This window comes from Eschrichtius robustus, chromosome 9, assembly GCF_028021215.1.
Source record: "Eschrichtius robustus isolate mEscRob2 chromosome 9, mEscRob2.pri, whole genome shotgun sequence".
NCBI classification, from domain to species: domain Eukaryota; kingdom Metazoa; phylum Chordata; class Mammalia; order Artiodactyla; family Eschrichtiidae; genus Eschrichtius; species Eschrichtius robustus.
Genome location: NC_090832.1, coordinates 119,857 through 144,327, shown reverse-complemented (window position 1 = coordinate 144,327; position 24,471 = coordinate 119,857). Strand labels below are relative to the sequence as shown.

Below are 24,471 nucleotides of genomic sequence, written 5' to 3'. Positions count from 1 at the left end.
CTTGTTCGTAATTTTTTTTGAGTCACCTCTCTTTTTCTCTTGGTTAGTCTACCTAAAGGTCTGTTCATTTTGTTTATCCTTTCAAAAAACCAGTGTAGTTTCGTAGATCTTTTTTATTGAATTCCTCATCTCTATTTCGTTTATTTCTGCTCCAATCTTTTATTATTTCTTTCCTTTTCCTATCTTTGGGCTTAGTGTGTTCTTTTCCTGGTTCCTTGAAGTGTAAAGTTATGTTGTTTATTTGATATTTTTCTTTTTTTTAATGTAAGGGTTTATTGCTATAAACGTCACTCTTAGAACAGCTTTTATTGCATCCCTTAAGTTTTTGCATGTTGTATTTTCATTTTTGTTTGCCTGAAGATACCTTTTGGTTTTCTTTTTGATTTCTTCCTTGACCTACTGGTTGTTCAAGAATGTGTTAATTTCCACATATCTGTGAATTTTCCAGTTTTCCTCCTCTTATTGATTTCTAGTTTCATACCATTGTTATCAGAAAATATACTTGATGTAATATCAGTCTTCTTAAATTTTTAAGACTTGTTTTGTGGACTGACATATGATCTGTCCTGGAGAATGTTCTGTTTATACCTGAGAATACTGTGTATTCTGCTGTTGGATGGAATGTTCTGTATATGTCTGTTAGGTCCATCTGATCTAAAGTGTAGTTCAAGTTCAGTGTTACTGATTTTCTTTCTGGATGATCTACCCATTGTTGAAAGCAGGGCATTGAAGTCCTATACTATTATTATATAGCTGTCTGTTTTTCCCTTTAGTTTTGTTAATATTTTCCTTATATATTTACATTTATACATTTATATTTATTTACATATGTATCTTTTAACATCCTTTCATGATAAAAACATTCAGTAAATTAAGTATAGAGGGAATGTACCTCAACATAATAAAGGCCACATATGACAGACCCACAGCTTAACGTCATACATAGTGAATGGTGAAAGGTTGAAAGCTTTTCCTCTAAGACTGGGAACAAGACGAGGGTGCCCACTCTCACTACTTCTGTTCAGCGTAGTGCTGGAAATTCTAGCCAGAGCAATTAGGCAAGAAAAAGAAATAAAAGACATCTACATCAGAAAGGAAGAGGTAAAATCTGTTTGCAGATGTCATGATCTCTTATATAGAAATTCTTAAAGACTCTGCCAAAAAACTGTTATGACTAATAAATGAATTTAGTAAAGTTGTAGGATATAAAATCAAGATACAAAAATCAGTTGCATTTCTGTACGCTAACAACAGAGTATCCAAAAAAGGAGTTAAGAAAACAATCCTATTTATAATAGCATCAAAAAAAATAAAGTACTTAGAGATAAATTTAACCAGGAGGTGGAAGATCTGTATACTGAAAACTATAAAACAATGATGAAAGAAATTGAAGAGGACACAAATAAATGGAAAGGTATCCCATGTTCATGGACTAGAAGAATTAATGTTGTTAAAATGTCCATTCTACCCAAAGTGATTTACAGATTCAGTTCAATCCCTACCAAAATTCCAATAGCATTTTTACAAAAACAGAACAAACAATCCTAAAATTTGCATGGAACCACAAGATACCCCAAATTGCCAAAGCAGTATTGAGAAAGAAGAATAAAGCTTGGAGAATCACATTTCCTGATTTCAAACTATATTACAAAGCTAAAGTAGCCAAAACTACAGTTTCAGTGTAAAAGCAGACATATAGGTCAGTAGAACAGAATAGAGAAGCCCAGAAATAAACCCTCATACATGATCAACTAATATTTGACAAGAGCTCCAAGAATACACAAGGGGAAAAAATAGTCTCTTTAATAAATGATGTTGGGAAAACTGGATATCCACATGCAAAATAATGAAATTGGACCCTTATTCTTACACCATACACAAAAATCAACTCAAAATGGATTAAGGACTTAAATATAAGGCCTAAAATTTTAAAACTCTTAGAAGAAAATATAGGGAATAATCTTGACATTCATCTTGGCAGTGATTGTTTTTGGATATGACACCAAAAGCACAGGCAACAAAAGTGAGAATAAACAAGTGGGAGTACATCAAACAAAAGCTTCTGCACAGCAGAGGAAATAATGGAAAAAATGAAAAGGCAACAGAATAGGAGAAACTATTTGCAAACCATGTATGATAAGGGGTTAATATGCAAAATATATAAGGAACCCTTATAACTCAATAGCAAAAAAGCAGATAACGCAATTGAAAAATGAGCAAAGGAACTGAATAGACATTTCTTCAAAGAAGACATACAAATGGGCAACAGGTACATGAAAAGATGCTCAGTATCACTAATCATCAGGAAAATGCAGATCAAAACCACAATGAGATTATCACCTTACAACTGTCAGAATGTCTGTCATCAAAAAGACAAGAGACAACACGTGTCGGTGAAGATGTGGAGAAAAGGGAATCCTTGTGCACTGTTAGTGGGAATGTAAAATGGTGCAGCCACTGTGGAAAACAGTGTAGAGGTTTCTCAAAAAATTAAAAATAGAACTACCGTATGATCCAGCAGTCCCAGTTCTAGGTATCTATATCCAAAGGAAACTAAATGAATATCTCAAAGAGACATCTACACTCCAGTGTTCATTTCAGCATTATTCACAAGAGCCAAGCTATGGAAACAACATAAGTGTCCATTGACGAATGAATGGATAAAGAAATTATGGTATGTATACAAAAGGAATACTATTCAGCCATAAAAAAGAAGGAAATTCTGTCATTTGTGGCAGTGTGAATGAACTTGTAGGCCATTATGCTAAGTGAAATAAGCCAGACACAAAAAGACAAATGTTGCATGATATCACTTATATGTGAAATCTAAAGAAGTTGAACTTAAGAGAGTAGAATGGTGGTTGCCAGGGGCTGGAGAGTTGGGGAAATGGGGAGATGTACATCAAAATGTACAAACTTTCAGTTATAAGATGAATAAGTTCTAGAGGTCTAATGTATAGCATGGTAACCATGTTAATAATAACATAATATATACTTGAAATTTGCTAATAGGTCCTAAGAGTTCTCACACACCCCACCACACACATACAAATGATAACTATGTGAAATGATGGTAATGTTAATTGGATTGACTGTGGTAATCATTACACAAGGTATACTTTATCAAATTTTATATATATATATATATATATATATATATATATATATATACACATGGCTTACAATGCAGATGTATGTAAAACAGTCATGTATAAGCATCAGACTGCTTGACAGTGGTTATCTTTGAGGTGGGGATGAAATTACAAGAGACTTTTCATTTCTTGTATTTCTCTATTGTTTGAAAAAATGTTTTTATAATCAGGGAAAATATTAATTTGAAAGGGACCCAAAGATACAGAAATTTTTTCTTTATTCATTGTTCTATTGGCTAGAACTCCTCATTGGATACATATATGGTATATAGGATTTGAACCACCAACTAGCACAAACTGGTAGAAATAGAATTGCTGGATATTGTCAAATTGCCTTCTGAAACCGTGGTACCACTTCCACCCACCTCTCATGGATCCGTTCCCGCTGGTATATGAGTATGTTGACAGCCACACCTCTCATTGATCTTCAGTCTTTTTAATTTTTACACATGGTCAAAAAGGGTATTTCATTGATTTAGTTTGCATTTCTCTGGATATTAGTATTTTTACAACACTTACTATTTTCATACAGTTATTGGCCCTTAGTATTTATTTTTGTGAACAATTTATTCACAGAATAAATAGGATCCTTGGCCAGATTTTTCTTGGCTGAATTTTTAATATTGATTTGTAGGACCCGTTTATATATTATGGGTATTAAACCTTTGCTGAAGAATATGTGGCAAATATTTTTTCCCTGTCCTTATTCCTGGCTTCCTTATGTTGGAAATCCTCAGTCACCTGCATACCTAGGAGTCATCCTTGATTTCTCCATTTCCCTGCGTCCTCACAACCAATCCGTCAGGAAGAGAGATGTCCTGAATTTACACTCTTCTACATGGTGCCCACTGCTGCCACTGTAGTCCAAGCCTCCATCCCCTCTCCATGCTTTACCTTTCACCATAGCTTCTGAAACTCCACATAAATAAACAGCAAAATCCCTTGACCTGCAACAGCCTCTTTGGCTGTCCCTTCACCTCCTGCTCTAACAGAAAACCTGGCATTCCCTTAAGGTAGCTGTTTCCCCTGTACCATTGTGGTCCTCATGCCTGCTTCCGGACTGCTCTGGTAATGACTAGCACTATTGTTGTGTTGGCCAAAAAGTTCCTTCGGTTTTTTCCATAAGATGGCTCTAGTAGCGCTTAGTTGTCTTTAACTTCATTCAGAACAACTTTGTTAGACTGTACTATGACAGCTGTCATATCAGCATGCATTCTTTAAAAAACTTATCCAAATTGGTGAATTTTTATGTAGCCCTTTCAACATTGAAGATGGGAGGAAAAAAACAACATTTTCAGCATGTTATGCTTCATTATTTCAAGAAAGGTAAAAACGCAACTAAAACGCAAAAAAAGATTTGTGCAGTGTATGGAGAAGGTGCTGTGATTGATTGATAGAACGTGCCAAAAGTGGTTTGTGAAGTTTCGTGCTGGAGATTTCTCACTGGATGACGCTCCACAGTCATGTAGACCCGTTGAAGTTGGTAGCGATCAAATCGAGACATTCATTGAGAACAATCAACGTTACTCCATGCCGGAGATAGCGGACATACTCAAAATATCCAGCTCAAGCACTGAAAATCATTTGCACCACCTTGGTTATGTGAATCGCTTTGATGTTTGGGTCCCACATAAGATAAGCGAAAAAAAACCTTCTTGACCGTATTTCCACATGTGATTCTCTACTGAAATGTAACGAAAACGTTCTGTTTTTAAAACAAATTTTGACAGGCGATGAAAAGTGGATACTGTACAATAATGTGGAACGGAAGAGATCGTGGGGCAAGGGAAATGAACCGCCACCAACCACACCAAAGGCCGGTCTTCATCCAAAGAAGGTGATGTTGTGTATATGGTGGGACTGGAAGGGAGTCCTCTGTAATGAGCTCCTTCTGGAAAACCAAACAATTCCAGCAAGTACTGCTCCCAATTAGACCAACTGAAAGCGGCCCTCAATGAAAATCATCCAGAATTAGTCAACAGAAAATGCATAATCTTCCATCAGGATGATGCAAGACCGCAATGTTTCTTTGATGACCAGGCAAAAACTGTTACAGCTTGGCTGGGAAGTTCTGATTCATCCGCTGTATTCACCAGACATTGCACTTCCGGATTTCCATTTATTTTGGTCTTTACAAAGTTCTCTTAATGGAAAAAATTCCCATTCCCTGGAAGACTGTAAGAGACACCTGGAACAGTTCTTTGCTCGAAAAAAGATAAAAAGTTTTGGGAAGATGGAATTACGAAGTTGCCTGAAAAATGGCAGAAGGCAGTGGAACTAAAGGGTGAATATATTGTGCAATAAAGTTCTTGGTGAAAATGAAAAATGTGTCTTTTATTTTTATACCTAACAAATTATCCCAACACTTAGTGGTATGGAACGTCCATGTCAAATGCTCACAGGCTCCGAGTCAGGAATTCAGGCAGCTTGTCTCAGCTCCACCGTGTCTTTGACCTCAGCTGAAGACATGACGTTATACAGAAGCTCATTCACTCACATGTCCTGCTGATGCTGGCTCTTGACTGGGGGCCTCAGTTTCTCTCCACATGAGCCTCTCCACTGGTCCGTGGGGGCTGGTTTGGGCTTCTTCCCAGCATGGCAATTGCCTACCAAAGACAAGTACCCCAAGAGCTAGAGAACAAGGCAGAAGCCATGTCGACTTTTATAACCTAACCTCACAAGTCATGCATCAGCTCTTCTGCCATATTCTGTCCAAAAAGGTAACCAGAAAGGCCTGTACAAATTCAGGTGGACATGAAGTAGACTTTCCTCTTGATGGGAAAGGAGTAGGGTTCTGGAAGAGCATAGGAGACCAGAAGTAGTGTTGTGGCCATTTTTGGAAAACAGAATCTCCCACACAGACTATTTCCCTTCTCCATAAAAACAATGAACTTTAAATCTCATGTCATCCACCCCACCACCACGCTTCCTGTTGTACTTCACACTCTTCAAGATTCGGGCTCCCAGCTCACTCTTTCCAGCATGACTCTTGGAATAATTTGAACAGCCTTGGACTCGATAGTCCTTCCAATAGCGTAATGTTAGTCCCTTGACGCCCCTTTCAGTGGTCTTGTCTTCCACCGTGGCCTTCTCATTACCAACAGCTCAACCCCTTCATAACTTCAGTTTTATTTTATTTTTATTTATTATTTATTGTTTATGGAGCGGGTTCTCATTAGTTATCCATTTTATACATACTGCTGTGTACATGTCAATCCCAATCTCCCAATTCGTCCCACCACCACCACCCCCCCACCACTTTCCCCCCTTGGCGTCCATACGTTTGTTCTGTACATCTGTGTCTCTGTTTCTGCCTTGCAAACCAGTTCATCTGTACCATTTTTCTAGATTCCACATATATGTGTTAATATACGATATTTGTTGGTCTCTTTCTGACTGACTTCACTCTGTATGGCAGTCTCTAGATCCATCCACGTCTCTACAAATGACCCAGTTTCGTTCCTTTTTATGGCTGAGTAATATTCCATTGTGTATATGTACCACGTCTTCTTTATCCATTTGTCTGTCGGTGGGCATTTAGGTTGCTTCCATGTCCTGGCTATTGTAAATAGTGCTGCAGTGAACATTGGGGTGCATGTGTCCTTTTGAACTATGGTTTCCTCCGGGTATATGCCCAGTAGTGGGATTGCTGGATCATATGGTGATTCTATTTTTAGTTTTATGAGGAGCCTCCATACTGTTCTCCATAGTGGCTGTATCAATTTACATTCCCACCAACAGTGCAAGAGGGTTTCCTTTTCTCCACAGCCTCTCCAGCATTTGTTGTTTGTAGATTTTCTGATGATGTCCATTCTAACTGGTGTGAGGTGATACCTCATTGTAGTTTTGGTTTGCATTTCTCTAATAATTAGTGATGTTGAGCAGCTTTTCATGTGCTTCTTGACCATCTGTATCTCTTCTTTAGAGAGATGTCTATTTAGGTCTTCTGCCCATTTTTTGATTGGGTTGTGTTTTTTTAATATAGAGCTGCGTGAGCTCTTTATATATTTTGCAGATTAATCCTTTGTCCGTTGATTTATTTGCAAATATTTTCTCCCATTCTGAGGGTTGTCTTTTCATCTTGTTTATAGTTTCCTTTGCTGTGCAAAAGCTTTGAAGTTTCATTAGGTCCCATTTGTTTATTTTTGTTTCTATTTCCATTACTCTAGGAGGTGGGTCAAAAAAGATCTTGCTATGATTTATGCCGAAGGGTGTTCTTCCTATGTTTTCCTCTAAGAGTTTTATAGTGTCCGGTCTTACATTTAGGTCTTTAATCCATTTTGAGTTTATTTTTGTGTATGGTGTTAAGGAGTGTTCTAATTTCATTCTTTTACATGTAGCTGTCCAGTTTTCCCAGCACCACTTATTGAAGAGACTGTCTTTTCTCCATTGTAGATCCCTGCTTCCTTTGTCATAGATTAGTTGACCATAGGTGCATGGGTTTATCTCTGGGCTTTCTCTCCTGTTCCGTTGATCTATATTTCTGTTTTTGTGCCAGTACCATATTGTCTTGATTACTGTATCTTTGTAGTGTAGTGTGAAGTCAGGGAGTCTGATTCCTCCAGCTCCATTTTTTTCCCTCAAGATTGCTTTGGCTATTCGGGGTCTTTTGTGTCTGCATACAAATTTTAAGATTTTTTTCTTCTAGTTCTGTAAAAAATGCCATTGGTAATTTGATCAGGATTGCATTGAATCTGTAGATTGCTTTGGGTAGTATAGTCATTTTCACAATATTGATTCTTCCAATTGAAGAACATGGTATATATCTCCAACTGTTTGTGTCATCTTTGATTTCTTTCATCAGTGTCTTATAGTTTTCTGAGTACAAGTCTTTTACCTCCTTAGGTAGGTTTATTGCTAGCTATTTTATTCTTTTTGTTACCATGGTGAATGGGATTGTTTCCTTAATTTCTCTTTCTGATCTTTCATTGTTAGTGTATAGGAATTCAAGAGATTTCTGTGAGTTAATTTTGTATCCTGCAACTTTACCAAATTCACTGATTAGCTCTAGTAGTTTTCCGGTAGCATCTTTAGGGTTCTCTATGTGTAGTATCATGTCATCTGCAAACAGTGACAGTTTTACTTCCAATTTGGATTCCTTTTATTTCTTTTTCTTCTCTGATTGCCGTGGCTAGGACTTCCAAAACTATGTTGAATAGTGGCGAGAGTGGACATCCTTGTCTTGTTCCTGATCTTAGAGAAAGTGCTTTCAGTTTTTCACGGTTGAGAGTGATGTTTGCTGTGGGCTTGTCATATATGGCCTTTATTATGTTGAGGTAGATTCCCTCTATGCCCACTTTCTGGAGAGTTTTATTCATAAATGGTGTTGAATTTTGTCAGAACCCTTTTCTGCATCTATTGAGATGATCGTATGGTTTTTATTCTTCAATTTGTTAATGTGGTGAATCACATTGATTGATTTGCTTATATTGAAGAGTCCTTGCATCCCTAGGATAAATCCCACTTGATCACGGTGTATGATCCTTTTAATGTGTTGTTGGATTCTGTTTGCTAGTATTTTGTTGAGGATTTTTGCATCTACATTCATCAGTGATATTGGTCTGTAATTTTCTTTTTTTGTGGTGTCTCTGTCTGGTTCTGGTATCAAGGTGATGGTGGCCTTGTAGAATGAGTTTGGGAGTGTCCCTTCCTCTGCAGTGTTTTGGAAGAGTTTGAGAAGGATGGGTGTTAGCTCTTCTCTGAATGTTTGATGGAATTCACCTGTGAAGCCATCTGGTCCTGGACTTTTGTTTGTTGGAAGATTTGTAATCACAGTTTCAATTTTATTACTTGTGATTGGTCTGTTCATATTTTCTGTTTCTTCCTGGTTCAGTCTTGGAAGGTTATACCTTTCTAAGAATTTGTCCATTTCTTCCAGGTTGTCCATTTTATTGGCATAGAGTTGCTTGTAGTAGTCTCTTAGGATGCTTTGTATTTCTGCAGTGTCCATTGTAACTTCTCCTTTTTCATTTCCAATTTTATTGATTTGAGTCTTCTGCCTCTTTTTCTTGATGAGTCTGGCTAAAGGTTTATCAATTTTGTTTATCTTCTCAAAGAACCAGATTTTAGTTTTATTGATCTTTGCTGTTGTTTTCTTTGTTTCTATATCATTTATTTCTGCTCTGATCTTTATGATTTCTTTCCTTCTGCTAACTTTGCAGGAGTTTTTTTGTTGTTCTTCTTCTTTCTCTAATTGCCTTAGGTGTAAGGTTACATTGTCTATTTGAGATTTTTCTTGTTTCTTGAGGTAGGATTGTATTGGTATAAACTTCCCTCCGAGAACTGCTTTTGCTGCATCCCATAGGTTTTGGACTGTCGTGTTTTCGTTGTCATTTGTCTCTAGGTATTTTTTGATTTCTTCAGTGATCTCTTGGTTATTTAGTAAAGTATTGTTTAGCCTCCGTGTGTTTGTGTTTTTTACGTATTTTTCCCTGTAATTGATTTCTAATCTCACAGCATTGTTGGTCAGAAAAGATGCTTGGTATGATTTCAATTTTCTTAAATTTACCAAGGCTTGATTTGTGACCCAAGATGTGATCTGTCCTGGAGAATGTTCCGTGTGCACTTGAGAAGAAAGTGTAATCTGCTGTTTTCGGATGGAATGTCCTATAAATATCAATTAAATCTATCTGTTCTGTTGTGTCACTTAAAGCTTGTGTTTCCTTATTAATTTTCTGTCTGGATGATCTGTCCATTGATGTAAGTGAGGTGTTAAAGTCCCCCACTATTATTGTGTTACTGTCGATTTCCTCTTTTATAGCTGTTAGCATTTGCCTTATGTATTGAGGTGCTCCTATGTTGGGTGCATATATATTTATAATTGTTATATCTTCTTCTTGGATTGATCCCTGGATCATTATGTAGTGTCCTTCCTTGTCTCTTGTAACATTCTGTATTTTAAAGTCTATGTTATCTGATATGAGTATTGCCACTCCAGCTTTCTTTTGATTTCCATTTGCATGGAATATCTTTTTCCATCCCCTCACTTTCAGTCTGTATGTGTCCCTAGGTCTGAAGTGGGTCTCTTGTAGACAGCATATATATGGGTCTTGTTTTTATATCCATTCAGCAAGCTTGTGTCTTTTGGTTGGAGCATTTAATCCATTCACGTTTAAGGTAATTATCAATATGTAGGTTCCTATTTCCATTTTCTTAATTATTTTGGGTTTGTTTTTGTAGGTCCTTTTCTTCTCTTGTGTTTCCCACTTAGAGAAGTTCCTTCAGCATTTGTTGTAGAGCTGGTTTGGTGGTGCTGAATTCTCTTAGCTTTTGCTTGTCTGTAAAGTTTTTGATTTCTCCATCGAATCTGAATGAGATCCTTGCCAGGTAGAGTAATCTTGGTTGTAGGTTCTTCCTTTCATCATTTAAATATATTGTGTCACTCCCTTCCAGCTTGTAGAGTTTCTGCTGAGGAATCAGCTGTTAACCTTATGGGAGTTCCCTTGTATGTTATTTGTCATTTATCCCTTGTTGCTTTTAATAGTTTTTCTTTGTCTTTAATTTTTGTCAGTTTGATTACTATGTGTCTTGGCGTGTTTCTCCTTGGGTTTATCCTGCCTGCAACTCTCTGTGCTTCCTGAACTTGGGTGGCTATTTCCTTTCCCATGTTAGGGAAGTTTTTGACTATCATCTCTTCAAATATTTTCTCGGGTCCTTTCTCTCTCTCTTCTCCTTCTGGGACCCCTGTAATGCGAATGTTGCTGCGTTTCATGTTGTCCCAGAAGTCTCTTAAGCTGTCTTCATTTCTTTTCATTCTTTTTTCTTTAATCTGTTCTACGGTAGTTAATTCCACCATTCTGTCTTCCAGGTCTCTTATCCGTTCTTCTGCCTCAGTTATTCTGCTGTTGATTCCTTCTAGTGTATTTTTCATTTCAGTTGTTGTATTGTTCATCTCTATTTGTTTGTTCTTTAATTCTTCTAGGTGTTTGTTCTTTCATTCTTCTAGGTCTTTGTTGAACATTTCTTGCATCTTCTCGATCTTTGCCTCCATTCTTTTTCCGAGGTCCTGGATCATCTTCACTATCATTATTCTGAATTCCTTTTCTGGAAGGTTGCCTATCTCCACTTCATTTAGTTGTTTTTCTGGGGTTTTATCTTGTTCCTCCATCTGGTACATAGTCCTCTGCCTTTTCATTTTGTCTGTCTTTCTGTGAATGTGGTTTTCGTTCCACAGGCTGCAGAATTGTAGTTCTTCTTGCTTCTGCTGTCTGCCCTCTGGTAGATGAGGCTATCTAAGAGGCTTGTGCAAGTTTCCTGATGGGAGGGACTCGTCGTGGGTAGAGCTGGGTGTTGCTCTGGTGGGCAGAGCTCAGTAAAACTTTAATTCGCTTGTCTGCTGATGGATGGGGCCAGGTTCCCTCCCTGTTGGTTGTTTGGCCTGAGGCGACCCAACACTGGAGCCTACCAGGCTCTTTGGTGGGGCTAATGGCGACTCTGGGAGGGCTCACGCCAAGGAGTACTTCCCAGAACTTCTGCTGCCAGTGTCCTTGTCCCCGTGGTGAGCCACAGCCACCCCCCTCCTCTGCAGGAGACCCTCCGACACTAGCAGGTAGGTCTGGTTCAGTCGCCTGTGGGGTCACTGCTCCTTCCCCTGGGTCCCAGTGTGCACACTACTTTGTGTGTGCCCTCCAAGAGTGGAGTCTCTGTTTCCCCCAGTCCTGTCGAAGTCCTGCAGTCAAATCCCGCTAGCCTTCAAAGTCTGATTCCCTAGGAATTCCTCCTCCCGTTGCCAGACCCCCAGGTTGGGAAGCCTGACGTGGGGCTCAGAACCTTCACTCCAGTGGGTGGACTTCTGTGGTATAAGTGTTCTCCAGTTTGTGAGTCACCCACCCAGCATTTACGGGATTTGATTTTATTGTGATTGCGCCCCTCCTACCACCTCATTGCGGCTTCTCCTTTGTCTTTGGATGTGGGGTATCTTTTTTGGTGAGTTCCAGTGTCTTCCTGTCGATGATTGTTCAGCAGTTAGTTGTGATTCTGGTGCTCTCGCAAGAGGGAGTAAGTGCACCTCCTTCTATTCCACCATCTTGAACCGATCTCCCCAATTTATCTGGACTCTCTGAGGAGGCAGACAGGCACAAGAGGCCTCTGGTGGTACAAAGTTCCAGTGCCTCAGAGAGTTCAGGGGAAGGAGAGAAGTCTGCTCTGGGTCCCTTCTGTGGTCACTAAAAAAATAACATCAGTTTTAAACACCTACTGCCAGCCACACAGCTCCCTGCCTCTAGATCTGGGTGGTCCTTTGGTCAGATCAGGACCCCAGTCCACTGGTCCAGCCCCCTTCACTGGTCCTCACGTTCCTTCTCTGCTGTGTCCCCTCCCTGTTTACGTTCCATGGTCAGTAATCAAAGTGACTTTCTTGTATCTATTCTTGACTGCTTTGCCTCTCTCATTTTACTATGTTTATGTGGTAAAACTGCAAACTTCGGTTAAATCCAATCCTTTGCATTTGTATTGTGGCTAGAGAAAAACCCACAGTCAACCTTACCAGCCCCACCTTAACACTCACGCTCGCCGACCTCAGGGAAGTCAGCCTCCACTCTGTCCCACCGTCACACGTTTCACCTCTCCTCCCTGCTTAGTTTTCCAGCACTCTCCCCGACCTCAGTCACGGCCGACAACTCTGCTTTCTGTACATTCCTACAGCCACATTTGCCCTCTTTCGAGCATCAACGCATTATCAAATTTAAATTGTATAAGCAAATGCCAGGAGAAATAGACAAATCCAGAATAACAGAGGGAATATCTGCTTTTTCATCTCCTCCTGTGGCTGAGCTGCCCACGATTCTCTTCAGCTGTGCCCTCAAGTCCCCGTCACCTGGTCAGCGGCATTGCTCCGCCACAGCCTCTCCCCACCGCCCGGCTCCCGAAGCGTCCGCTACACCCCCTGGTCATTCCTCCCATTTTGCAGAAACCCTTTGTAATCTACTTTCTCTCCGGCAATCACGTCATTTCTTTGCTTTCCTTTGGAGAAAAATAATTTTGAGCCCAGACTCCTATAGTCAGCCAAATTAGCATTGTAGCATCAGAGCAAAAAATTAATACACTTTCAGGAATTGTAAAATTTTGACCAACAGATCTTTTCCAAAAGAAAGTGGATATGCTCTAGCAAAATGAGCACTTCAGCTAACAGGAATGCATGGGATATAAGAAAGTGTTGAACAAAAAAAACAGTAAAATGTATAGTTATTGCTCTATAATTATTAACTGTAAAAAATAAATAAGCAAAAACAATTGGAGACTGAAATCTCAGGGTATTATAAGGAAACTTATGAGTGTTTCTGGGGCATAAGATGAAAAATAGGGGCTTCCCTGGTGGCGCAGTGGTTAAGAATCAGCCTGCCAATGCAAGGGACATGGGTTTGAGCCCTGGTCTGGGAAGATTCCCACATGCCGCAGAGCAGCTGAGCCCGTGCGCCACAGCTACTGAGCCCGCATCCCACAACTGCTGAAGCCCATGCACCTAGAGCCCGTGCTCCGCAACAAGAGAAGCCACCGCAATGAGAAGCCCACGCACCGCAATGAAGAGTAGCCCCCGCTCCGCAATGAAGAGTAGCCCCAGCTCGCCACAGCTAGAGAAAGCCCACGCCCAGCAACGAAGACCCAACACAGCCAAAAATAAATAAACAAATAAATAAATAAATTTTTTTTTGTTTTAAAGTGAAAAGTAAAGGCAGATTAAATTGTTTATCTTGCTTAGAGAATAGGTTTTGAATAAATCTAGCTGTTTTTAGAAAAATGTAAGTTTATGTATGTTTGTAAAATGTAGGGGTACACTCTAGAGGAAAGAAAGCGGGGAAGAAAGAAAATGATAGAGGAAAATCTGTCATACCCTTTATGCACCTGATATAAATCAAAATTATAAGCAACATACAAGGAGAAATAGACCCAATAAGAGTATATTTAATACATCTCTCTCTCAGAGAGAAACAGATCAGGTAGACAAAGGTATGATATACATTTGAGTAACTTCATTAACAAGTTTACTGTAATAGAAATATACAGAACAATATATGCCCTCTTTATTTATATTATTTTCAAAAATAAATGGACAGTTAAAAAATCTAACTGGGTATTACAGGTTCCAAAGTAAATCTCAACCAATTTAGTGAAAAGCAGAAATCACATAAGACATATTTTCTGTCCATAAGAAAATAACTTAAGAAATCAACAACAGAAGGATAAAAAGCAGAAATCTTCCCACTTGGAAATTAATCCACCGTTCTAAATTTTTACTGAGGAAATCAAAATCAAAATTACTTTTAGAAATAATAATAAAAGTACTGCATTCAAAAATTGATGGGAAGAGAGTGATGTCAGGGAAGATGGTGGAGTAGGAGGCTCCAGGGCCCATCTACCTAGACAGCAGCTGTGCTGGCAGAACCTGTCGGAAGGAGCTGTTCTGGAACTCTGGAGTCTGAAGGCTTGCAGCTTCCAGGGGAGGCTTGGCTTGGTTAGTCGTGATTAATTTCCATCCATCCCTTCTGGCTGCCCATCCTCCAGGCCCTCGGCAGACAGCCATGCCCACGTTCCTAGTGCAGCTTGCTGGAGCCAGGATGGGCAGTGAGGTCCTGGGCCACACATCAGGCTTCTTGATTGCTGAGGGACAGGCGCTGGCCGCCACTGTCTCAACCCCACAGTATTTAAAGGAGCAACCCCTGTGGGGCTTTTGTTTCCTCTTTTTTCCCTTTGTGCTCTTTTGGAAGCCAGACGTTTAAGGGTTAGGACATTCAAAAACAAGCATATATACAGGGGAATTTAGAAAGCCGCCACACATGGCCAGGGAAGGGTGCAGGCTCAGAAAAGATGTGAGCAGGCCTTACGTGTCCCACTCAGGCTGGTCCCCAGCACAGAGACGGCAACAACAAACAGCAAACACCAGGAGATGAGGAGGATCTGATTTCCAGAATTACCACAGTATAAGGTTTAAATGTCCAGTTTTCAATGGAAAGTCACAAGGCATACAAAGAAATAGGAAGACGTGTCTGGCAGCTAAAACTGGCCTCAACAGACAGCAGTGCGACGGCATCAGGTCACCTCTGACCTTCAGCTTTATTGTGGAGGCTGCTCTCAAGCTTCTAAAGTGCCGCTCACGCGCTGCTGAGGTTTTGTTTCCGTCTCCGAGGTTTTCAGAGGAAGGAAGCTGGGTGTGAAGGCGTCTGCCTCCTTCGTGAGTGACTCGGTTACATCCTCCGTTCCCTCCACGGCCCGCAGCCTGTCCTCAGCTCTTCACCTCCCTCTTTTCATCCACCTTTATGCCCTGGTTAGCAGGTGCCATTCTTTCCATTGTTTTGCAGTAATGGAAGCTTCAGCTTCAGAACGGATGTTCCAGATACTTCATTATCAAGATTTTGCCGCATTTGCTTCAACTTTCCATGTCTTTTCTTTGCTAACTTAACTCTCTTTCACTTTGTTAAAAGACAAACTAAAGCATATTAAATTTTTAAGAGTTTATTTGAGGAAAAAAATCAATTCAAATTGGGCTGCACCAAAGCAGAATCTGTTTGGAGGCGTCGCCAATAAGAGCTGAGGGGAACCTTGTCCAGAGAGAGGCGAAGCAAGGCCGGGAGCTTTCTGACTGGCTGGAGCTCGTAGCCTCTCTGGCTGCTTGTGATGGGTTGTCCTTAGGTTTTGATTCCTTCATTTCAAGGCATTTCAGGGTTACAGTTTCGGTTTGCTTACTTAGGCTGCTAAGGCCTTGGAGCCAAGTCAGTCTGATGGCCTCTTTGTTTAATTAATTTAACAACCTCTACACACTGGGTCTGTCTCTGGCCTGTGGTGAGGAAGGTGTGTCCTTCACTCTCTAAGGAGGTCGGTGTGGGTGAGCTTCTAAGGAAAGGCCTTAGGCCTGGCCATCCTGAAGGGCCCCAAGTCGGGGAGGTCCAGCACCCAGCCCAGCTTCTTGGCACACACCTGACCACCAGCAAGAGCTTCCAAGGAGCCCCTGCTCAGAGCGGTGGGGGAAGCCAGCCCATCTCCAGCGCGCCCCACCTGCCGAGTGGACGGTGACATGAAGCTAATTCACGTCTTTCAGATCCGGAAAACTTTTCTCAAATGATTCTGTGATGACTTCTTCCTTTCATTTTCTCTGCTCTCAGCTATTTGTCTCAGAGGTTAGACACTGTATTCTGAGTCCTATAAATTATCTTATATTTTCCTCCTAATATCTTTTTGTCTTTTTACTCTACTTTGTGGGAAATTTCCTAAACTTTATTTTCCATCCTTTCTATTAATGTTTTAATTTTGCTGTTTTTAAATTCTGAAAGCTCAGCATACTTAATTTTTATCACATTTTCTTCTTTGTGTCAAGACTGCACGTTTTCTCTCACATCTGAGATTAATTACACCTGTAGGTTTGTCTTATTTTGTTTCTCTTCCTTCATAGACTGTCCTTCCAAGTTTCTTTTTCTGTATGTTTGTTTTGGTTTCTGTTTTTACTTTAGTTTTTTTTTCTCAGATGCCAGGTGATTCTTGAGTGTCTGCTCTTGTTGAAGAGTCAGGCATTAAAAAGGGGATTGGAAGTCTGTGCCTGGCGGGGCTTCCGCCCGCCATCTCCTCAGTCATGGGACCCTCATGGAAGCCCTGACGCTGGAATCCTTCGCTCTCTTACCTCGGGTTGGTCACTTTCCTTAGAGCAAAGACCTCTAGTTTTCTTCTGGAGGTACAGAAGGGATGATGTAGTTGAGAAAATCTGAAGCTCTGCGTGACCTTTGGAAGCAGGGTGAGGGGCCTTGGAATAACCCCCAGGTTTCTGACTTGTGTTGGGTTAAGATTTCAGTACCGTTGACTTGGAAGCATGGGGAGAACAGCAGTAACCTGTGGGTGTGTTGCCCTTGAGACGCTGATGGCACACACGCACACAGATGCAGGCACACACGGCGAGCACATTTGTAGAGAACTAGGAATAGCACCTGGGGCACCAGCACCCACAGACCACGGAGAAAGGGGAGGTTGAGGGAGAGCTGCCGGAGGGGGCAGGAGGAGTCGGGTGCAAGTGCCCTGGGTCGCGGGGAGGAGCGTTTCAGAGGAGAGGGGCTGGCACCTTCCAGCATCACCGAGGCAGGAGTGACCCACAAAATAAGGATGATGTTGAGCCCTGAGGACAGCAGGGGTCACACGGAAGAAGCACATGGTTGGTGGCGTCAGATCAGGAGACCCATCGTGGGCCTCCAGGGCCACACTCAGCGAGGGGGCGCCCCAGGGGCAGGGGGTCCTTCGGCTTCTCCTAGACCCTCCTCCACGTCCAGGCAGCACCGCACCCATGCCGACACACACGGCCTCAGGTGTGGTGCTCCCTGTGGAGGGAACTGCAGCTGACACACCCCTCCTTGCCCGCTCACCCCCCGCCCACCCAGGCCCTCCAGCTTAGGAGGCTGTCTCCTGTCCCGGCAGGGAGAGCGGGCTGGCTCAGAAGATGCGGTTGCCACGGAGACTCACGCAGTCACTTGTGTTCCCGCAGTCCAGCCAACGCCTGCCCGCTGGGTGGGACAGAACGCTGTCACCATTGGAGAGAGAATTGTTTTAAAACTTGGACATTGAACATAGTGCCTCTGGCTTATCTACAGTCAAGACACATCATAAAATACACTGTTTCACACGTTACTGGCACCCAGTCCAAGACGTACATGGGACGTGGTGTGTGTTTTAAACTCCGTTCCCTTTGTGCATTTCACAGGCAGCGGGTAGAGAAGGGAGCCAGGAAGACAAGGCGGAGCTGAAGACACTCACGGAAAACCACCTGCGACATGTCGCCCAGAACCACCACTGCAGCTTCACCCCGAATACAAGTATCGCCCTAACAGTGAGTGTAAATGCAGAGACGCTCGTGGGAGAGAACAGGGAGTGGAGAACTCGGCCGCGCTGCAGGAGTCCTCGGGTCGGCCGCACAGCAGAGGCCTCGATGTGTGTCCCGAGCGCGTGGCTGCAGCTCCTGCTTCGTTTGCACACAGCCCGGCGCACACACGTGTCTTCATGTAGCTGTCCTTGAGTTCAAAACACGATTTCACAGAAAGTTACTTTCTCACAGTGGTGGGCCCAGGCCTCTGACGTACAAGGATCCTTGTAAAATGCATTGATGTGTCCATGGTACAGCTTTTAGGTTTTGATTCCTTGTTTAAATTTGTCCAAAAGGCCATTTTGTCAGGAGTTAAGAGTTTTCCACTGGTGAGTGGAAATGACTGGTTTGTGGTGACCATTTTGCTCCTAGGAATTAGCCAGACCTCATCATCAAAGGAGACACATGCAAGAACCAGGGAAAAGCCGTGACCCATCCGGGACGGGGGCACCAGGGCCGCACTCCATGTGCTCTGTTCCTCAGCACTAGCCACAAGGCCCACAGGGAAACCTGCAGCTGTACCGATGGTCTGGTTGGGTTTGCCATCTCTCTTCATGTCATAACGGTGATCTGTGATACCAGTTTGTGGTTTATGCCAAATATAAATGATTAGTCTGTTACTAATGAGAAAACATGACTGACTTCTTTGCTTCTGTTTTTCATTTGGACCTGTAGTTAAAGTTCTAGAGCTGGAAAGGCCCTGGGGCTCTAACCCAGGCCTCGTAGGTAGCAGACGACTCCCATGAGGTTACCGTGGCGACAGCACGGTCTGGTCCTGGCTCTGCCTGGCCTCCTCCTACTTTGTGGCCCTGGTGTCCTCATCTTCAAGTGTAAGTCACACGTACTCCCTAAAAGGAAAGAAGTGGTTTCTGTGCTGATTTGTTGCTCTTCTCATGTTACTTAAATTCGTGCCGACTCGCATTAGGTTCCTTACGCTCACAGCGCTTCCTTAACACAGCCTTCAGTCTAAGACGTGATGTAGATGAAAGGAAGCTAAATTATGACGCAGATACTGTCAGCATCACAGCCCCAGTAGCTCTCCATGGGCTGCCGTAGCCTGTGCTGGAGGAGGGCTTCGCCGGGACAGTGGCGGCTGAGCCTCCTGCAGGGCCTGCGGTGGCGGCGCAAGGGGGAGCGGAGCCTTGAGGGGAGCGGGGCTTGGGGACCCTGCCCCGGGCGCCCACCCACCCCTGCAGCTGTGGTGCGGTGGGTCCATCCTGTGCCTCGCGCCCCTCGGTACCAGGCTGGGAGTCCCCCCTTCGCTGCTCCCCCGAACTGGTAGAGCTTCTGGGGGACCGGGTTTCAGGAGGGCTCCTGCCTGAACTGTGCTGTGGGAACTTCTGCAGCAGCAACGTGTGTGTGGTCCCGTGGAGGAGCACAGCACGGCAGGGACGCTGTTTTCGTCTGAGACAAAGTGTACTTTTCTCAAGTACTCATTAGTTGGATTTTATAAATCTGATTTTTGTTTCAGGTTTCAGCACCCAGCATTTGGTTATGTTCATTGTTTTCCATCCTTTGAACTTCTGGTTTAAAATTTCGAGCTCTTTCAGGCACCTGCCACAACTTAGGAAGAAAAAGAAATAAGCAGGCACCACTATCTCCTGACTCACAAAAAAGAAAAAAATTTTTGCAAAAGGGAAACAAAGCACATGTGTGAGGCGGGTCTGTGTTTTGTACGTGGTGTTGAAGCTTCGGCTGGCGACACACAGGTGACTGGACATCCTCGCCGGTCTTCAGTGTCGGCCTGGCTTAGTGCCCAGTGAATTCCTCACCCCACTGTCCTGCCGGCTTGGGGAAGAGCAGGCTTGCGGACCATGATGTTGTCAGACCACGAACTGCGTCCCTTGGTGGAAAGAGGGACCCTGAATGCCGTGCTCTGGGGAAGCCGCAGTTCCGTGCGGGGAGAGGGGACCCGGCCTGCGCGCAGATGCTGCGTTCGGGGGGCCCCGCAGGGCCTGATGCTCATAACTTCCTCCTGTTTGATGCCAATGTAACCCGTGGCCGAGCCGGCTGCCTCCCTGTTAGTGTAGCAGAAGCTGACTCGTGGCTTCTTCCGTGACTCCCGTCTCCCAGATGTTCTGGGAGCTCCTTGTGAAGCGTCAAGAAGGGCTGGAGCCGGCTCTGCAGACTGACGGTGAGACCCCATCCACGGAGGTGAACCGGCCAACAGTTGGCAAACGTTCCCTCGCGTCGAGGTCCTGTGTGGTTAGAAAAGCTACTCGTTCACGGTCTCCGGTGGCACCGAAGGCCACGGCTCGTGCCTCCCCTCACTGTCCCCGGCCCAACCGAGCCCGCCTTGTGCGGAAGCAGCGCGGGTCTGCAGGGTGGTCACCGTTCTGAATGAGAAGGTGGGTGGCGGAAGCTGGCATTATTAGAGGTTGGGTAAAAACTGAAGTTGACTTCAGCCTTCTCTTTTCGGCAAGTTTTCTGAACTAAAAAGAAGGAGAAGCAGCAGCCTCTCCAAACCAGACTGGTCTTCGCATCTCTGTGGTTTTCCCGGAAAGCCTCTCTCCTGGGGAGCCAGGTCAGCGCCCACAGGACACGCAGGGAGTTGCGGGGGAAACGTGTGCTGGTGCCGACGACCAGGCCCCCGCGGGCACCCAGGTCAGCGCCCACCTCTGCCCGGAGGTCAGAGCTGGAGGGCAAGGGGGTCCGGCAGGCAGTGACTTGAGGGCAGGAGGGAGCGAGGCCCACTGGTCACGGCTTCACACCTGGACACTTGTCTCCACTAGAGCCACTGAATGTTAGTAAAGCTGAGCATCCGGGGGAAACCTCTTCCAGGAAGGTTCGATGGGCTGTAGGTTTTCTCGCTGGCTGTTTTACAGTTTCGTCGTCTCCTAAACCCATTTTCTTTGAGGCAAACCTGGCACCAAGAGTAAAACACTGTCCAAGATCTGTTTTGTGGTTTGATTCAGCCTCTCCAGCCTGTCAGTCCTTTGCGTTAGCAGCTAACTCATAAGTTTGTGTAAAATGGCGTGAGATATACTCTCCCTTTTCTTGATCCATGTAGCTGTTAAAATTCAGGAAAAGCAGATAATTCGATTAAATTAAGCCACCAGCCTGTCTGTTGAATCGAATGTTCAAGCCACAGCCCTTAACTTCGGATCCAGGCCAAGATAAAAGCCTGTCACGTGTGAAGAGATATTGAAATAGTCTGAGCCACTGATACACATCTGGTGTCACCCCAGCCTTCCTGTCCCAGGCAGCAGGGCAGTGACAGGTCACCGTGTGCCCGGGCGAGGGGGATGCGGTCAACTCGAAAGGAGGAAATTGTCTCATACCTTTGGCGTTGGTCTCAGAGCAATCCACTTCTGAGAAGACAGTATTGCAGTGGCTGAAGGAATCATGACTCAGCATGAGTCACCAATTTAAGGTTACAGAATTTTATTTCTTTCTGAAAAGGTTTTCCCAAAGAGTCATGCTCTCCCCCCCCCCCCACCTTAGAAATCCTCTTCCTTTGCTCTTTTCTGATATTCTGGGTTTCAGCATATTTCCTTCTAACAGTTGGACATTTCCAAGTCTTAAAGCTGGATTAAAATCGTTTTAATCCCGGATGGTATGTAGCGAGGTTCAGTCCCTGGCCCTCATGAAAACGTTCACAGCACATTATAATGAGCTGATTGTCAAACTGAATATTTCTGAGCTTGTGTGGACAGATGTCAGGAAAATCACCTTGTTATGTTGGATACTGAAGGGTTTCGCTAGAGGAGCAGCAGATCATCACAGTAGACTCCCAGGCTTTGGTGGGCCCTAGCAAGTACACAGAGACCGTAGAAAATGTGCTTTTCATCCTCTTAGGAACAGTTCTCGTTCTTACTGGTCTTAGACCCCTTTTATACCTAGAAACTATTGAGGACTCTAGGTTACTGCATTGAAAATTAAAAATGATAAAAAACCTTAAATGTGTATTTATTAATTCATTTAAAAATAACATTTCCCCCAAATTAGTGAGAAGAGCAGCATTCTTTTGCACTTTTGCAAATCCATTTCGTGTCCAGTTTTAGGAAAGACAGCGGACCGTCTGCAGCAGTGCGCCATTCGTCTGAGGGAAAAGGAGGACCAGCCCCAAGCCTGTGGCTCGAGAGCAGGAGGCCTTTGGTGGCCTTTCAGAGACGGTGTGGACAGGCTTCCTGGAAGTCCTCCCAAACGCCACAGGCAGGAGTTCTCTGAAGGCAACTGCCGTGGAATCTGAAAGCGCTTCAGTAACTCCGGCCCAGCGTGTGTGACGGGCCTTGGTCTGCCCTGCACTCTGGGCGCACAGTTGTGTACCCTGCTTGGTCATGTGGAAAATACTGGCGCTCTGAGTTCTGCGGCCTTCCAAACGCTGGCATGTTTCCTTGTACGAGAGTCACCCTTGCTGCTGTCGCCCGCAGCCCCATCTGAGAGCTCTTCCATGTGCACGCCCTCCGGCGGCTGTGGCTCACACAGGGCTCCCAACTCTGATTTCTGCTTGAAATTTCAGATTTCATCATTGGCAACAAAACTGTTTTTGTGTTGTTTTCCCTGAAAGGACAACTTCAGCACCTCTGGAAAGGGAAAGTGGGAAGAGATACGGGTTAGAATTTAATGCATTAAAAAAAGCATCAGAAACAAGATGGCCAAAAGCTAATGCAGGACAGCCTGGAGGAGGCGTGGATGGAGGTGTGGGAGCCTGGGGACAGCGGGGAAGCACGTAGGTTGACGCAGCTGTTCTGTGGGCAGATGTACTGACGTGACATTTGTGTGGGAGACTCTGTCCCCAGGGTCCAGATAGGAATTTACTCTCGTCCTGTCCATACAAAGCTCATTCTGAGTCGGGCAGCCCGAGGAAAAGGGAGTGTCCGACTTATAGGGGCCACAGGACACGTTCAAATGCAACTAGAACAGAGGAAAGTGTGGCATGTGCAGGGGTCTTCTCCCGTCGGCCGGGCTGGAGGCTGATGCTTAAACCTCCCACAAAGGGGGTCAAACCAAATGCGGTGAATATTTACAAACAGCACAAGACGCAGAATCGCAGGGTCACACACTGGCCGGTGGCCAGGCAGCGTGACCACATGCTTCCCGCCCTTGAGTCCCCAAAGTCTCCACGAGGACCTGTCTCTGCCCCACCCCGTCCCTGAAGACGCTGAAGGAGATGTTTAATTCTCCTCCACCCCACAGGGAAGTGTGCTGCTCCTGTAAAAGCCACAGGCACAGCCCAGGGCTGGCAGGGCTGCTCACCAGCCTCTGGGCCCCTGGTCGTCCGCGTCCCACTCGGCTGACTGAAGCCCAGCTGCACACACACGCGCTAATCTCCGTGACGCAGCACAAGGGGGAGGGCAGGGAAGGAGACGTCAGGGGACCGGGCGAGCGCCCTGCCCACCCTCCATCTGTGCCCGCGGCGGGGCTTACGGGGCACATGCTGCCTGTCGCTCACTGACCATCTGCTCCGAGTTGCTGAAGTGTCCCCGTTACCGTGGCAACACAAACACTCCCTCGTCAGATTTCACTTTTTATCTGTGCTCTGGAATGGGGCTGGGGAGGGGTCGGGTCTTCCTTCCTCCCGGCCCTCCAGCCCCTCCCTCAGCGCTCCCTCCACCTCTGGCCTGGCCCTCTCCCCCCAGTTCAGAGCACATACGGTTGGAAGTAGAGCTGGCCAATCTGAGAGCTGGGTGGCCGTGGATTTCTGTTCACCTGGCGCCTGGCTCCAGAATGGACCCTTCCCCAAATTTCAGGCTGGTGTCTGAGGGCTGAGTCTCTGCCCGCACGGGAGAGCTCCAACTGGCTGGGACACTGTCCCTCGGCCAGGGAACGTCCGTCCACCCACGCAGTTTGGGGAGCTGGTTTAATGGGACAAATGGGTGGGCTTTCGTCAGCTGTTAGCAGGACCGTTTCGTGGGCCCTGTTGTGGGATCCACGTCCCTCCCGGCAGCACCAGGGGGCTCCTTGCAGGGGGCGCAGCTGCGGAGCCTCCTAGAGAGTCCGTGTTTCCGACTGGGGTTGAGAGCTGCTGAAGGGAGCGGGCCGGTCACAGCCTCCTCTCCACCGAGGTGTCAGGTGGTGAGACTGGAGCCCCCCAGCGGGGGGCTAGGAGGGGTCTAGGGCAAAGCCAGACCTTTGCTGTGTTACCCCAAAACTGGGTTCCCCTCTCGGTGAGCGTCAAGCCAGAAGACACAACCAAGCCCAGCGCGGGAGAAGGAAGGATTTATTACTTGTAGCAAGTAAGGAGAGCGCCAGGGATATTTCCCAAAGCAGCGATATTGGGGATGTTTTAAGCTTAGGGTACCCGCATCTTCATGAGGGGGCTTGAGCAGAAGAGAATTCAACACAGAATTGGGCAAAGGTGGACACAGCCCGAGCTTTAGTTGATTGAAGCTGGGAGGGCCAGCAGCACCACTCTTCGTCCTCCTGGGTGGGGGACTTAGTTCCTGCAGAATAGCTCGGACTGCGGTGTACGTCCCTAGTTCCCGCAGAATAGCTCGGGCCGCGGTGTACGTCCCTAGTTCCCGCAGAATAGCTCGGACCGCGGTG

General features: G+C 44.8%; 1 protein-coding gene across 1 annotated transcript in view; it reads left to right on the top strand.

The window, feature by feature from the left end:
- Window positions 1-18,616, top strand: part of FAM120B (family with sequence similarity 120 member B) — an 84,433-nt gene extending 65,817 nt beyond the window's left edge. Inside the window, exon 11 of the mRNA XM_068551107.1 lies at window positions 17,824-18,616. The gene's annotated coding sequence lies outside the window, so the exon portion shown is untranslated. The remainder of the gene's footprint in view (window positions 1-17,823) is intronic.
- Window positions 18,617-24,471: the final 5,855 nt, after the last annotated feature.